General features: G+C 34.8%; 1 protein-coding gene across 2 annotated transcripts in view; it reads left to right on the forward strand.

The window, feature by feature from the left end:
• The first annotated feature begins 1,466 nt into the window (after positions 1 to 1,466).
• LOC125075096 (scavenger receptor class B member 1) overlaps positions 1,467 to 15,276 on the forward strand; it is a 99,372-nt gene continuing 85,562 nt past the window's right edge. For both annotated transcript variants that reach the window (XR_007120180.1, XM_047686704.1), the window contains exon 1: positions 1,467 to 1,646. The gene's annotated coding sequence lies outside the window, so the exon portion shown is untranslated. The remainder of the gene's footprint in view (positions 1,647 to 15,276) is intronic.

Below are 15,276 nucleotides of genomic sequence, written 5' to 3' on the forward strand. Positions count from 1 at the left end.
AACTTCGTTATTCGATATTTAATTTATTTTTTGTTTTAGGAGTTACACTTTCCGTTTGGTCCCGTTTAAAATTAAAAAAAAAGAATTAAAGTAGGTTATGTTTTTGTTATTTTTTTTATTTGCTAAGAATGGATATGATATGGTATGATAAGGTAGAGTGGCAAATGGGCCACCTGATGGTAAGTGGTTACCAGCGTACATAGTGATTGGCTTTGTAAGATATATTGAGCATTGATGACATCGTCAATGTGCGTCCAACCTGGAAGCTAAAATATTATATACCTTGTGTCTTTAGTTATACTCGTACTATTAATGCACGTATTAACCACAACAGGCGCCCGGATACAAGTAGTACTCTGGTGTCTCTCCCCCAAAAACGATTTTTAAGAGATCGTCTGAGACACCTCACCGATGGTCCAAGAATTTATTCACATAGGAACATTGGCGGCGACCACTTACCGTCAGATAGACGATTTGCAAGTTTGCCTGTATATTTTAAAGATAAAATAACATTATTGCGGTTAATTTTTAGTCATGGCGGATTGTGTCTGAACGGGTGTGGAATCTACGTGTCTCATAATAACATTGCGCGCAGTTGACCGACCACTGATATCGATAAACTTCGTCGAACTTTGGTTTAGTTAACACTTAATGGTATTTGGTAATTCTATTACCCATAAAAAATCTTTTAATAGTTTTATTCAGCTTAAAAGATTTTTTATTTTCTGTAAAAATGTTACCCTATTTTATACTTGTGATGAACATTAGCTTAATAGTCTTCTGTGGGAAATGGACGATGCCATAACATTTTATCTGTTCAGGAAAACTATTAGTTATATAGTTCAGAAGCCATCTTTTAATTTCCGTATTTCCATTATTCTCTCTTGATAAATACAATGAATGAAATATTATGGTGGGAACCTTTATTTTTCTTCCTTATGAACTTCTAATTCATTTTAAGTAGAGCTAAATATATATTTAACCTGATTTGGTTATACATACGTACTGTATAGCTCCAAGGAAACCTGTTTCTTATACGTAAGTAAGGTACTATTTTAGAGCTGTACGTCTTAAGTAATTATAGTAAAAATTACCACACAATCTATGGAACGAGCTTGGCATATAAGGTATGCGTAACGCAAATACTTCTTCGAACAATCATCTTGTACGCGGTTTCACAATACGTTACTTAAAAATGTATTTTATGCGTTTGCTTATAAGATTTTTTTTTAATCGAGACGCATATCTTTTTAAAATTAAATTTAAATACTTTTACACATTGATTTTATAACGCAAGCGATTCTAAACTTTATGTTCATAGATATAAATTATTTACACGCTTTCTGAAGTTAATTGTACACAGCATTTGTCCGGCGCAAGATTCGAAAGTAGTCAAGCAGTTAGTCAGTGGAGCGACGTAAAGTACGTCGCGCGTATTATCGTTGCTCGAAAAAGTTCCAATTAAAAAAGTACGACTCTTGGCCGATTTTAAACGAAGCGGCGGGAACATTTGGCAGCTGTCAAAATTCTCCGTGTATAGACTATGGTGTGAAAATATATTTGTGTTGTGTCTGAGTTTAAATACGTGACATTGTTACATAAATATTTTCGAAATAAAAGCCTGAATAACTCGGTCATTTACTGAGGTAAGTGAGACGCCATCACATTATGTTTTAGCGAGTTCCTTAGTCGAAGAAACTCGTTATGCTAGCTTTTTTATTGACAAGTGATACTATACTGGTGTGTTGACATTTTATGTAGTAGTACCCACTCGTAATTTCGTGATTATCTTCTGCCTAGAATTTAAAAATAATACTTGATTTTAAAATGCAACAGATTCGTATGCACTTCTGTGGTTAGAAGTTTTTTTTTGTCTTAATCAAAATGGTAATAATTTTATAATAATTTTCCCAGTATGTAAGTTTGAATGTTGCATACAGACGAGCCTTACAACATTGTAACATTAGTAGGTATATGTTAATTCATGTCGACACACATCTGTGTTTGTGCTAGTTTGGTATATCTGGGACACAGCACCGTCTTAAACAGCAAAACACACTAATTTTTTTTTTAATATACCATTTGGGGTGCCTACATATGGACCAAATTTAAGCATCGTCGGCGAGGTGCTCCGGGTTACTTGCACCTCCAGCCTTACCTTAATAAAGACAGGCGTACGATATAGACAAATACTATGCAAGGGGTGGGGGGATGTCGATATTTTAATTTACGAGTTTGAATACGAAAATGTTTGATACGAGGGTTGGAATTATTCTCTGAAAATTTATAAACATTCAATAGTAATATCCTAATGACCTCTTTAAGCTCATTATAAATAGATATATACGTTTTAAATCATATTTTTTATCTTATATCGATGACCTAAATTATAAATTATAAACATACACGGCTTCTCATAATTTTCATATAGCCTATATAATAGCTGAATGGAAACAGCCGGCGAGATGTGAAAGTCGTAGGTTCAATCCTGACCTCTTTGACTGTTGTCAACCACTTTTAATTCAAGCTTCACTTAATACGATTCTAGAGATTCCAATTAACAGAAACTGGAATCTAAGAAGTTGGCACTGGTCTTGGCAGCGATTACACTCTCGAGCCTCGAAAAGGACATTTAACCTTTGATCTTGCTTGAGCACAGGATCAGGAGTTCGAACTCTTCGGTCGAGTCGGAATTACCGATGGATTACGAGTATAGGATTGGTAAAAAGGGTGGTAAAAAGTGCACTTGTGTTGGGCACACACTTGTGCTCTATACGTCCCGCGAAGATGGCTGGTCTCCCTTGGGAATAGCCATCTTGGTCGATCCGTCAACAGGATATTTCAAATATAAGAAATCATAAAGTATGTCTGTATGTCTTCAGGTCATTTCAATTTAAACAAAGGAGCTAATGTAACGCGTGGTTCATTTACAAATAGCTTTCTACGATAACTCTCAAGAGTAAAAGTAACAGAACACTGCTTTAGCGAGACTACAAAAGACAAACCTTGAATTTTAATGTAAAACATTTTTATGACGTTATTCGCTTGAGTGTTTATTTTATGTTATATTTGATATTATCGATAGCCCCGGCATAAGTACAACCAGTTGCTATGAGTACTTACGATCTCCCCTCCCCCCTAAAAATGATTTTAAGTGATCTGGGTCGCTGCCGATAGTCAAGACTTGACCATCATCAGTGAGTTGCACTCCGATTCTTTTTGAGATTTATGCGATCACACCCGACAGTTTTCTTTCGAGCTGGTTGGTGGACGTATAAAGTCATAGCGTTGAGATTAATTATAAATTAAGTACGCCAATGTTGACCCGGAATTGGACCCTCGATCTTCGGTAATGATCTACGCATTATATTCACTTCATATGAATGTTCAGCAGGTGTTATAAATAAAGTTATTTATTCCTTTCAAATATTGATTCCACATTCGCAACAAGAAGCCTTCTCTGATCTCCTATGCATTTATATTACAAATATATCACCTTAGAATTGTAAATATCGTTAGATTGTTATCTATCTCGCGAGATTGTGAACTGTTGAAATATTGTGGACGGTGATTTAATTCAAAATAAAACGTCAAACATTTTGATATTTTATGATATTTAGGTTGGGTTAGTGTTTTTATAATTTAACTTTAATTAGCTTCGGTAGATTATCATCTAACGAAAAGTAACGCGTTAAATTGTAAGCAGTATTTTACGGTTCACAATCTTTCGACAGTTCACAATCTCGCGAGATAGATAATAAAATGTAACGGTATTTACAATTTTACGGTGACATACATATATACAAATATTAATTGTGTAAATTGTGTAACTTGAACCGTCTTTAAACATAAAAATACGCGTTGCATCCACAGTTCAATTTAATAATCTCGTTTTATCTCTGGTTATTCGATGGTAAATCATTGGGTGTAATGAACGATTTTTAATCTCAATGTTTTGTAATTAGCGTTACGCTTTCGATATTCGACAATGGCCATTGCATAATAAACAAAATATTTTAACGCGAAAGACAATCCAGTATTGTTCCGTAAGAAAATATTAACTTGTTTGAAAGTGTAAATAATTCGGCCGGCGCATCATATCGTTCGTTGATTCGATTATAGAGGTAACTTAATCATTGTCCAAAGAATTGATTACTTTTTTCCGTTTCTATTAATCCTCAGTGTATTTATCTCCTTAATAGGAGTAAAGAGGAGAAGGGAATATTTTATTTTGTTAAAGAAAATTATTTTTAAACAATTTATTTATTTATCTGATGTGTTGTAATGGTTCTATCTCTCTGATCAAATTCCACGCATAAAAGTAATTGTAACAATTTAAATCACTAATATTAAAAAGTCATATTTTTTAAATTTATATTGGACGGATAATTAATACATCTCTTGCCCAAGTAATTGGTAATATTGAGTAAGTCACCATAAGTCTTGAGAACAATTCAGAATAACCTGGTTGTGCTCTAGGGATCGTCTTAGTTCCCAAGGTCGGTAGCGCATGTGCAACATAAGGGTGTTAATCTGATGACTACTAATCATCAGTCTGCATAGCTATTTTAAATAATAAAATAAATACGAATAGTAATATACACGCATATAATTCCTTTTGTATTTGAAATAATACTCGGCTGGTTTCGACGAGTTTTAAATACCACTTTTATGATGAATACCAGTTTGGTTGCATAGACGTTACGTACGCGTTACGTGATTGTGTCACAACGAGAAACGCTAATAGCTCCGAGAGTACATATTTCATAGCTATAATATAATGTCGAAGAGAATTTAAAATATCCGGACATTGCTTAAAATTTGCATAGTTTTTGGGTTAGTGTGTTTTGAATCAAATCAAATCAAAATATACTTTATTCAATTAGGCTTTTACAAGCACTTTTGAATCGTCATTTAACAAACTATTTAAAGTAAAGCTACCACCGTTTCGGAATGTAGATTCTTCCGAGAAGGACCGGCAAGAAAGTCAGTAGTTACTCTTTTTCAACGTCTAAAAATAAAGTCATGTTAGTTAAATTCAATTATATGTATGTTATGTCTCCTGCCTGGAAGTCAACAAGCAAACAGTAACGACAAGCATTAATTCCAAAAAATAATTGAACTACATAAATACATATAACAACGTCATTGTTCTTTGTTGGTTCGGAAAATTAGACAGGACAAAGACGACCTACTAGGATGAAGACCACTTCAGCATCCATTATCAACGGAGCATCATCCCCCAAGGCGTGGGTATGTTATGCCTGAGACTATTATCACCTCCATAATTCAACGGTAACCAGACGCGGCTGAAGAGAGATTACGCTAAGGCCAACTTAACGTGCTGCTTAGCGCTGGTGTAAAATTGACAACTTTCTCCTGCCACGCCGTCAATGATCAAGTATTTCTTGGATAACTTAATATTTTTGACATTTATAATCTTTCTGAACTAACTCAGATTTAGATACTTTATATTGCTAAATATTAATAATATTCTTCATTTGTACTTAATATTTAAAATTATTTAGTTTTAATATAATTAACATTAGATTAACACCACGTAAATATTCCACTGCTGGGTTAAAGCCTCATTTTGAGAAGGTTTAAAGAGTAATGCGAAAGGTGCCGCTAAAATGCGAATTGGTGGATACAAATGTAGGATGGACTTTCATCTAACATGCAGGTTCCGTCACGATGCCCTTCATCGCCGAGCATGATATGAATTGTAAACACAAATGTAGTAAGTAAAAACTCAGTTGTATTCCGGTTCAGATCCACTAGGCCATCCTGGTTCTTGTTATAGTAGTCATAGCGATTGGAATAATCAAACATTTCCAAGGCTCATTATATACGTATATGATATGGGATTATATGATTTATTCAAACCAATAGGACATATAGATAATTTATTATATGTTTGTGCATTTTGACGGCTGAGAGCCTAAAAATCTTGCGAAGCAAAACCCAGAAAGCACCTGCTTCTTTCAATATATTAAAAATAATGTCGAGGAAACTACATGTGCAAAATAATATAAAATTAATGAGTTGATGGATGATAGCACACCGTGGCAATGAAATGATCGCCTCCTGGTAACCGTTTTGTCATATTCAATATAATAAATTTAGATAAAGTTAAGCCTCCAAAGGTTCCTTTATCGGCCCTACTCATATTTGGATTCAATTTTTTTTCCGTGCAAGTATTAATTTCTAATTTCACAATCAATAAGTAAGTGTAATCATTACATATTATGAAATAAAGTCCACCCGCCGCGTCTGTACGCAGGTGCTAATGCACGGAGTGATTCATGAGGAAGGTTTAGGTGTATAATTCAATAAAGGTTTTGTTAATTGGTTACTATGTGATGGTGATGGTGATGTTGTCGGAAAATAATATACTGACCGATTGACATGTGTATTATGATATAAATTATGACCGTCATTCTATCCTTGCGTAGCCGGCTCTGGTTCAGCTAGTTCAGTTGAATTAAGGAATTTGAATATGTACGTACAGTAGAGGTTCTCGCTAAACGACTTCATTGAATTACAAACACTGTTCTTACGAACCTTTATGTAACGTTATTCATCTGTTTGTAAACTCATAGCACTAAGTTTCCGACGAAACGTTAATACATTCCCCCGGGGCAAGTATCCGTTTCTTTTGTAAGATTCCCCGGATATTTTTAACTTTGCCTTTCAATAAATTTGATAATTATGCTTGAAAAAACATTAAAAAATAAGGCCTAATAAACTTATTCGTTGATTCGTTGATAATATAATTTAGTTGTATATATTAGGATATATATTTTTCGTATATTTATATAGAGAAAGATTACCTATGGGGGCGGATCAGTAAAGTCTTTAACTTTAAGTTTGATAGCAGGGGTATCACCGCGAGGAGTAACTAGTCGTTAACAGTATTATGGGAACACTCGGCTCATTTAGTAGTGACTATAGAACCTCTGCCTGAAAATGTTCTCTAATTAAAGAATTTAAATCTATCTGTTATAGATAGATAAATAGGTCGTTTCGTAACCGTGAGATCTGTTCTAACAATAGATTGCATATCAAGTATCACAAAACCAAAACCGCATGTGAATATCTTATTTGGATATACATTTACAAATCAGTATCGCTACTGTCCGACTACAGACTAGCTGGTATTTGTTAATTTAATATACTATGCTGAACCCGCGGCTTAGCCCGCAAATAATTTACTTTGTGATGAAAATCCACCTAGAACCTTAAACCCTAAACCTGTACAAGTCTTCATCTTCAAGTTTACTCCCACAAAGGGTATAAGTCTCTGCCCGTCCTTGTGGTTTAAGTTTGATTAAAACTAAATTTCAGCAAAATCGATTTAGCCGTGAAAGCATAAGACAGGCTTACTTTCCCATAAATGGACATAAAGAATGGTCTCATAAAAAAAATGCTCAAAAAATATACAGACGAATTATGTCACCCTTCTTTGAAATTCATACGTGTAAAAGTGCATTTTTGGGCACACTTGTTCGAACTAGTTCTATAGTTTGTCTTTAAACTCTTAAGACTAATTAAATTTACTACACTACAATTCTCGGTAATAATCTCAGCGATAATAATTTAAGAGAATATTACCTCTTATTAGTAATTAAAGGAATACTTATCCTCCTCGATTGTTTAGTTTTTCTTAACGTTAATGGATGTTTGAATAATTAGAGAACTGTGTTTAGTTTACTAACCGTGACTTTTAATTGCGTCTTACGTGTTATCCTTATAAATAGGTGAATATAGATTCACTCTTGACCAATTTTCACATCCACGATTTAAGGGTGTTTGGCTTGACTGTCAGTTGGTCAAAACTGTAAAGTAAAGCGGAAGGAACCACAAAACGAAGTTATTTATAAGAGTATAGAGTAGAGATTAGAGAGCCGAGATGGCCCAGTGGTTAGAACGCGTGCATCTTAACCGATGATTTTGGGTTCAAACCCAGGCAGGTACCACTGAATTTTCATGTGCTTAATTTGTGTTTATTTCATCTCGTGCTCGGCGGTGAAGGAACACATCGTGAGGAAACCTGCATGTGTCTAATTTCAACGAAATTCTGCCACATGTCTATTCCGCCAACCCGCATTGGAGCAGCGTGGTGGAATATGCTCCAAACCTTCTCCTCAAAGGGAGAGGTGGCCTTTAGCCCAGCAGTGGGAAAATTTACAGGCTGCTAATGTATAACAACACTACATACTAAAAACCTCCGAATCGCGCTGCATCTTTTGGTATAAGTTTCGTGTATAAACGATTATCCTCATTTATTGGAATAGATTTTCGGAAAGTTATGTATCCCAAAAAAATAATAATTGCCGTTTCAAGTTTCAATTCATCTCATGTTGGAGCTGAAGAAAAACATCGTGATCTGCGTGAGTTACTTGAAAATCTGTCATATATCTAACGAGCACTATCGGAGCAGATTCGTGTAATAAGCTATAAATCTTGTCATAAAAAATTGAGCAAGCCTTTAACATAGCGTAGTACATTCACAAAGCACTAATTAAATACAGGGCTGATTGTATTTGAGATTTTTTTCCCTCACGTATCACACTGTATATCCATGATACAGGGTAATAATGGTATCATTGAAATGTAAAGAAAAAACTTTTCAGTACTCCCAAAAAACACAAATTCTCCAATATGAAGTAAATTTATTTAATAGTCAAGCATAATTAGCTTCACAATTCACGATGCGCACACGCACGTACTGAGGTCGTCTTACGACACGAGGTTAGGCGTGACACGAGGAGTTGCACGGACGGATGGCGTTACGTGACTCGGTGCTAGGACCTTGGGGGAGATGGTTACTAGGGCTGGATAATTTGAATCTAACAATCGTGGACGTTTTAGGCGATTATGAATACTTATATTTCTGCCATTGAATCCATGTTAGTGACCAATATGACTTCAGTAATATCTAAGTGTATGTTCATCTGATTCAAGATTATACTGGAAGACTACAGCCCAATACATAAAAATGTCCTTCGAAATAGTATGCCGAAAAAACACGCCGGAGTGTTACTACGCCATTAAAAGTCCACGCCAAAGTCGAATAGGAATTTAAAAAGTATGTGAATCAGAAAAATACTTTTTTTATATCTTTAAAATCAATTTACGTGACGTATGTTTTTTTCTTATCAAGGCAGCGTTGCAGTGGATTAATTTTACCGTCTGTGGATTTCTAAGCGACTTATTTATTTTCGTGTGCCAGGTATTTTCCATGATTAGGTGTTTGTTCAAATTGATCATAGTGGTTCCTATGCTAGCACCTGTTTGATTCCTAGGCTGTTCTGGGTGGTTTTTATACTATACATCCGGTTAAGTAGAAATTGTCACTTGAAGATAATAAAATTGCAGATGACGAAGATGAGGAAGTAAAGTGCTTCTGGCGAATAGGTAAATGGTATTTCAATGATGTAGGAAACTTTCCTGTCGGTTGAAAACTCGTCCGAGGACATTACCTTGACACGAAATTCCTTAAAGATTCAACTCAAATGTCCGTACATGACTAGAATTTTATTAAACTATTTCATTCATGATGTTTTATTAGTTTAACGTCTTTGATTTTAATCGCAACGTCTCGACGGTTATTATATCTACTGTTCAGCAAATCTTCATCTCTAAACTGAGACCAACTGCAATGCGTTCTTTCTAAGGCATGAAAGTGAGTTGTGGTCCTCCGAACGTGCTGGATTGCTCCTACATTGAATTATGAGGTACAAGAATAGAGAGTGTGTCTATGTTTATGTACACACGTATGCATTGCTGTATCTCCTGCGCAGTTGACCTTGAGAATGGCTTCTCATATAACATATTCACTGTATATTATATATGATCAACTAATATTAACTCCACACCATTATATATCTATATAATATACAGAATAAATACTTTATTAAAAACATTGGTAATTATTTAGCAAAGAGCTTCAGCATAAGCGCTAGTAACGTTTGCTTCTAGTTTAATATGATGTTAAATGTCTGAATTTCGAAGTCATCGCGTCCTTAACCCGAGAGCATTAAGTAATAAGTACTCTCTTATTTAGTGTTGAAGGTCAGGCGACTTATGTATGATGTCTTCACGCGTAGCGAATAATAAACGCGTGAAAGATTTTTAATATTCACTTCGTTACATGTTGAAGAGGCAGATAGATTGATAAAAAATTATGAACTCAGTTACAAAATTAAACTTAATCTTTTTTTTTATGGGATTAGGTAGGCGGACGAGCAAATGGACCACCTGGTGGTAAGTAGTCACCACCACACATAGACAGTACTAACGCTGTAAGAACATAACCAATGCGGCACCAACCTTGGGAACTAAGGTGTTACGTCCCTTGTGCCTGTAGTTACACTGGCTCACTCACCCTTCAAACCGGAACACAACAATACTGATTACATCTGTTTGGCGGTAGAATATCTGATGGATGGGTGCTACCTACCCAGACGGGCTTGCACAAAGTCCTACCATGAAGTAAATTTATGGAAATGCTAGAAAGAGTTGGTTTTTTTGTTACGCTTACTTACATGGTGAAATTTTGCATACATGCGGTCAGGGGTACAATCTTGGTATAGGACAGGATAAAACAGGTGAGCCCTCGAAGTCATGGATGGAAACTAATAGGTACTAAATTGTATGCAAAGCCTTTAGAGAGAATTTAAGCTCTTTTAGAAAGTAGTGGAGCTACTGATATTAGTGATACAGAGAAGTTACCTGCAAACACATACATATTATCAAAATCAAATCCAAATATACTTTATTCAAGTAGGCTTTTACAAGCACTTTTGAATCGTCATTTAACGAACTATATTAAGTGAAGCTACCACCGGTTCGGAATGTAGATTCTACCAGAAGAACCGGCAAGAAAATCAGTAGTTACTCTTTTTCAACGTTTAAAAATACAGTCATGTTAGTTAAAGACAAGTATATATGTATGTAATACATCCTGCCTGGAAGTCAACAAGTATTAACTCCACGCTTTTTTATCATCTGTATAATCTTGTATTGAACAATATGCCTTCTTTAAAAATGTAATTTTTACAGAATGATTTGAATTTTATTATAGAAACGGATACCTTGCCCCAAGAATAATTTATTGACTTTGCGGAGTTGGAAACTTGACGTTATAAGCTTGTTCTTACTTCTCGTGCACATACAATGATTATCACTGATTCTATCAAAGTGATCAATGCTACATTAAATAGCATGTTAAATATATGTAGCGAGGTTAATTCAGGGTCATTAATAGTTGTGCCAGTGTAATCACAGGCACAAGGGACATAACATCTTAGTTCCCGAGGTTGGTGCCGCATAGGTGATGTAAGTATGGTTAATATTTCTTACAACGCCTTTGTCTATAGCCGGTGGTGACCACTTACCATCAGATGGTCCATATGCTCGTCCGCCAACCAATGCTATAGCAAAAAGTTATTATTAAAATGATCATTTGTGTGTCCAGTGTTGAAATATTACATTCTCGTGTCGGTACCGCTAAATATAATTACTAGTATATTTTTGTTCTGGTTTGGGTGAGTGAGTTTAATTGCAAACACGAGGGATCTATGATCCCTTGCATAGTATTGATGATGTAAATAGTTGTCTGTTATGTTCAATGTCTACTGGTTGATCATATACAGTACATGTATACTCGCTACGCGTCCCGGGTTTGTACGGGTGTTTACACAACGTCAGATTTACGTGCTCGCGTGATTGAAGTTCCCAGTCGATCTGATTATTTTCGACTATTTATATCCGATTTTTGTGTAACGGATAGTTGTATTAAATGTCGGTGTTGACATCCGATTTCAGATGTCAAATTATTTCAATTTGAAATTTCTGTCCATTACACACACTGTTATAATTTTTTTTAAACTTTCCACGACAAGTCTCATTTATTTTTATCTGTGCGTTGATAGACAGTCCGTCAGTCGTTGCGTTTTATTTATATAGAATTTGACCGTACTATTATTGAGTATAAATTAATATTATGTCCGTTGGTACTTACAAGGTTTTTAATAACAGATCTTATTTCAAACGGTTATGTTTTAAAAGCTATTAATATCTCCGCAGTTCTGTAGGTCAGTGTGTTATTATCTGTAATTACACAAACACTATATTTATATTATTTATTTTCAAATGTAAAAGGTGTTATAAATATAATAAATAAATATTGGACAACATCACATACATTATTGATCCCAATGTAAGTAGCTAAAGCACTTGTGTTATGGAAGATCAGAAGTAACGACGGTACCATATACACCCAGAACCAAGACAACATATAAAACTAATGAACTTTTTCTACATCGACTTGGCCGGGAATCGAACCCGTGACCTCTGAGTGGTGTACTCATTAATACCGGTGTGCACACTACTCGACCACGGAGGTCGTCAAACCAATATAGATTTTTTTTATAATTTTCGATCGTCTTCAAAAAGAAGGCTCCTAATGGGAAATTGTATCTTTGCTACACTTTTATCATAGAAAATTTTTGCAAAGTTCACCCCTCACCTAACACCTGCACCTCCATCATACGCGGAAGCTAATAAAATATATTTTTATATATGGTATTAATGATATTTTTTTTGCATAAAGTTATATGTCTCAGAATAGTTCCAAGGTGGTCCGGATTTAATTTAATTGGCAATGGATTACGTATAGGTTTTTGTGAAGCGTTCATGCGGAAAAACTAAAGTCAGATGTGTATTAGGTTGTCTTTCTGACTTTTATGATCCAATATTTGTTATAATTGTCAGTCAGTTTGTAATGGCCTCTGTTTCTTCTATAGCAAATATAAATATGAGGTAGCTTTAAGTAAAGAGTAACCGCTAAACCGATTAAAATGAAATTTGGAATGGATATAGCTGCAGGTTCAGCTGGTTCATCTATAAATCTTTAGAGTTTGTTTGAACGTCTCATAAATATATTTCAAAATTCTGTTTTGGTTAATAGAATACATAGGGCCGATTTTTCAATCCTCAGTTAATAGGTACAATAACTATCTAAAGAATAAAATTATTTGGGTGTTTATCAGATGAATAAATGCTCACCGGTTTTTCGACTGTTATTTATTCCATTGATAACTACCTGACATAATAATTCAACTCTGGCAACTCCAACTTCAAAGAAGCGAGACAAATATATTGCTTAGACAAGCATTAGAGCAAGACAGATGTTTTTCACAATTTCTGTCAATAACGTCACTGTCATGTCAAACGCCGTGTCTATTATTTTTAGTTTTGTCGTTTGGTTGGATGTGGTGTTTAATTGAAAGTAATTTTTTTGGAATAGGTATAATTGGTGTAGACTGTAGATATAATGGAGTCTAAAAAAAGAGAGCGACTGTTGAATCCCACATATTAAAATAGTCAGCCCTCGACCTTATAATTTTTTCCTTTCTTTCATTTGAATTACGGTTAATATATAAATTTATTATGGCTTCTTCTTCTAATGCATAGTCATCAATGCTATCGAAAATATCCATTTTTAATTATTGCATTTGTAACTTTTTTCTAAAATATGAAAACCTAACGTCAAACTTTCGACAATTAAAAATCAACGTCTTTTTCAACGTTTATCTATGGAATAGCGGTTATCGGGCCGTTAAAGGGTCAGATAGATTTATTCCTTCGATAATGGAATTACTCGTCGAATAAAGTCTATCTGACGATTGAACAAGTGGTTTTTTGGCTATCGGTCGAATAAACGCTATCTGTCTGTTTATCTGAGGATTGAAAAATCGGCCCTTAATATATTAAGTTTTCTATAGTTAACTGTTGGTTACTAATTCAATAAATGTATTTATTGACAATGCTATAAAACAAAACACGATTTAAGAGATGGAACAGTAACGATTGTCGCTGCTAAAGGGGAACTAGGATAGGAACTAGTATTCTATAAAATGACAAAAAATCCCATACGAGTCTACTTCAATCTAGAGACTACAAGACTAGTTTGTTATTAAAATATTACCAATAACAAACTAGCTGAACTCGCGGCCCGCTTCATTTTAGGTTTTTACGAAAATGTTTTAAGAACTTGTTTACAATCCTTTATCCTCAAAATTAATCCCCGTAAATGGTTAAAAAACCCAAGACTTTCTGACGTTGGTCTCAACGTTGCTCCGTAGTAAATTTTATCAAAATTGATGGTGGTTTTACCATGAAAGCTTGGCAGACAGATATATTACAAGTCAGGTGAAATAAAAAGTAATGTTTGAACTTCACATATTCTAAGTCGGTTGAATAATTCAATAGATTTTTTCCTTACAAAATTGTAAAATCTCAGTCGGGTCGGAAAGTGAATCATTGAAAAATATTACATTCGGTGAAAGCTGATTCCCTGGTATGTGTGGCTTAAGTTGGAAGAGATGAGAGTTATATGTATATCTGTCTCGCACGTCTGACGTCAGTCACACAATGGTGTGTACCTTAAATTTAAGAGCACTTGACGTTAAGCGTCTTTTGGTGCGCTATGGAAAGTGATTATAGTGAATTTTTATTATGCGCCTGCGCAGGGAGTCATGACCATTTCGCGATGAAGTTTCTCGTTAAACCGAAATAGACAATTTCACACCTTATCTTAATTTTTTACTGAATTATGAATGTTTAAATTTGGGTGAGTGTTATACTTTTGGACAAAAGAGTACATACATTTATCATAATAATAATATCATTATTAATAAGCAGATTATTATTATTTTATTGAAATTAATTATTTGTTGCATACATGTGAAACTATTTTTAATTTCACCGAAGGACAAGAACATATCAACCGCGTAGCAGCAGACGTACACGCACCTTTTTCTAGTGGTAAATTCAAGTTCCTTGAAATATAATACAGTGTTGGTTAGGTAATACTTGCAATTTTTTTTGTAACTAGTTTTACTAGTTTCGTATTTGATTGTCAAGCGTAGATGTCACGCATATTTTAAATTACATTAGCAGCCAATTGTAATCTTCCCCCTGCTGGGCTAAGGCCTCGTCTCACTTTGAGGAGGTTTGGAGCATATTCCACCACGCTGCTCCAATGCGGGTTGGTGTTATACAGACGATGCAGAATTTCGTTGAAATTAGACACATGCAGGTTTCCTCACGATGTTTTCCTTCACCGCCGAGCACGAGATGAATTATAAACACGAATTAACCACATGTAAATTCAGTGGTGCCTGCCTAGGTTTGAATCCGAAATCATTGGTTAAGATGTACGCGTTCTAACCACTGGGCCATCTCGGTGTCACGCACACCAAGATA

The sequence above is a fragment of the Vanessa atalanta genome, chromosome 29 (assembly GCF_905147765.1).
Source record: "Vanessa atalanta chromosome 29, ilVanAtal1.2, whole genome shotgun sequence".
Classification (NCBI taxonomy): domain Eukaryota; kingdom Metazoa; phylum Arthropoda; class Insecta; order Lepidoptera; family Nymphalidae; genus Vanessa; species Vanessa atalanta.